Source organism: Olea europaea, unplaced genomic scaffold (genome assembly GCF_002742605.1).
Source record: "Olea europaea var. sylvestris unplaced genomic scaffold, O_europaea_v1 scaffold647, whole genome shotgun sequence".
Lineage (NCBI taxonomy): Eukaryota > Viridiplantae > Streptophyta > Magnoliopsida > Lamiales > Oleaceae > Olea > Olea europaea.
This window is the reverse complement of record NW_019264840.1, coordinates 132,372-135,332: the sequence shown is the minus strand read 5'-3', so window position 1 is coordinate 135,332 and position 2,961 is coordinate 132,372.

Below are 2,961 nucleotides of genomic sequence, written 5' to 3'. Positions count from 1 at the left end.
ATAGTTTATTATACTTAACCCCTTCAATAAAATTGAATTTAATCTAACAACCTAACAACTATAAAATCAAACATAACCTTTCAATAACTAACTTTTACTTACCTTTCAAAATTGAGAAATTCAAACCTAATAGTATAACACACTTAATTCCTAACACATTGGCGATTTTTCCCTTTTTTTCCTTCTTTTTCTTCCTCTTTTCCCTTTTTTTTTCCTTTCTCTTTTTCTCTCTTCTTCTTCTCTGCACCATTTTTTCGTGTGTGTAATGTGTGTGTTATGGATTTGGATTACATATATATATAATTACATTGGGAATGGGTTGGTTTGACATAGCCGCCTGCCATTTTCTTTTTCTATTTTTTTTTTTTTAGTTTAACTTTTCTTTTGAATTAATTAAAGTATTACATATAATTAAAGCCAAGAGGGACAAAACAGGGGCGAAGTTGAGTCCCGATTAAGTTCGCTAAAAATTAGATTTTTGTAAATTGTGATAAAAGTTGATGAAGTTTATGGTTAAAAAGTTGATAAAAGTTGTGGGTCTTATGAAATATATAATTGAAAATGAATTTAAGGAAAAATAAATTTGAGAAAATATGAGGCAAAATTTATTTTCAGCTATGCATTTTATAAGATTTACAACTTTTATCAAATTTTCAATCACATTTCATCAACTTTCATTAAAAAAAAAAAATTACTAAAAATTTGAAATTTTTATCAAAACCAAACAGGGACATACAGATATGAGTTTGAAATCAAAGAAATTCCTAGCGAACAAAGCCTCCTATCAAGCATGAAGGACGCGAGTTTTCCCACTGCATGGTCATCATTGATTATATTCTCAATGTATCAAGATGTTGATACGAGATCTTATTTCAGTTGGATATGTCTAGCTACGAGACTCATCTTTCATTTCGTCTCGATAGATATATTTTCGAAAGGTTTTATTGTTCAATCAACTCAATTTACCATGAGGATTGTGTTAATTGTCGATGATGGGAATTGTGCAAGGGAATCCTATGTTCATTAAATTCAGAAGCTGAAAAGGTTATATATATGATCCCATCAAGGCTGGCTTACTTAATTAGTGCTTATGTTGAGGAGAATCGAATGGTTTTTTCCACTCAACACGATCTCACTATGTAAACAAATAGTTGAAGTTGGTCTTCAACGTGACATCCACTCGTAAGTGATCTTAATTTAGATAGTCATACACTCAATTAGAATGGTTGGACTAGTCGTTGATATTAGTCAAGGTTACAAATAGGATTGGTAGTGAGTGAAATTTTATGGGTACTCTTAAGGAGAGCGAAATAGTGTTTCACATGGGGAACAGAAGAGGGATGTTGATTGATACAGACTAATGTAGCTGGAAGCGAGGAGTATATTTAGCCTCTATTTGATATTGATTTAAATTAAATTTTAATTTGAGTTAAAGTCAAATAATTAATATTAACATCTTTCATGAGTTGCATGACTTTTCAACAACACATTTTAAAAACTTTTATAAAGCAATCTTAACATAACTCGTAGTTCTAAAGATCACATTTTATAAATAACAAACTCATTAAAATATTTCAAAAATCAGATGATAAATAAATTTATTAAATATTAAAATCTAATATAATATACATTAATTATTTCCACCTATGCCACCTCACCCACCCTATCCTATCACCTCACTACACCACCTTCACTCCACCTCTCCACCGTAGATGACCATCGGCTCAGGTGATCGCTTCGACAACCATTCCAATGATCACTCTGACGGTCGTTCCGACGATTGCTCCGACAACTCCAAAAATTAAAACCGTCTTCTCTTTCCATAGAAGCTCTCTCTCTCTCTCTCTCTCTCTCTCTCTCCCCACATTTTCGAACACTAAAAACTTCACAGATGGTGGTGAGGTGGCACTCCATTTAAAAATAGATCTGTATGGTGGCAGAGATAATGCATTGGAGGTAATGAAGTTGCACTCCAATTAATCTGTTTGGTGGTGGTGGTGGTAAGGTGTTGACAACGTGTGAGTACTGTGTGATGGCAATAGTGTTATATTGTAGTTGACCAGTTTTGTGATTAACTATGTTAAATGTAACCAGATTTATGGTTTCTGACCATGCCTATGTTATTTGTAATTGTAAATATTCGTGACCAGACCGTTTGTGACCAAGTCAATGTGTTATTAACATGTGTTGTCTGTGACTAATTGTGACCAAAATTGTATTTAGTGTGATTATCTATGACCAATTCAATATTTATTGTGGCGGTCTGTTTTCAAATCACAATCGATCACCATTAATATGGAATTAGTCACTACTTCCACAATAAACAATACTTGACATCAAATAGTCACCATAAACAAATCTTCACAAACCGCAGCCCAGTACCACAATCTACAACCAGTCATTACCACCTTCATCTCCAATTTATTACATTTATTGACCTTTGTTATATGTGACTGATTGTGACCAATTTTGTCTTCAGTGTAACTATCTCTGATTATATCAATCTAATTTGTGACTATAGGTAACCAAGTCATATACGGTCACAGTTATTATAGATCTAGTCATGGACAGTCGCAATGAAGATAGACTTGGTCATACTCGATTTTTGTCGTCACTACCATCACTTCCAGCAATGTCAATCAAATACGCACTACCATCACTTTCAATAAATCTTAGCCACCACCGCTAGCATCACCGCACAATTGCCACTATGCGAAAGATCAAACAATAGATATGTCACATAAACCTTAGATATATCACCACTAACAAGCAAGCACTACCTCCACCATCATCACCACCACCTGTACCTCAATCCACAACCACAAACAACCCACCACTACCACATCTACATCAAATCCAAACCCACTATCACCACAAGCTTAATGTCATGGCCATAGTGAGATAAGATCAGAATAATCGAATACCATATCTGCAAGTTGTTCTCAATCTGTCGATGCATGG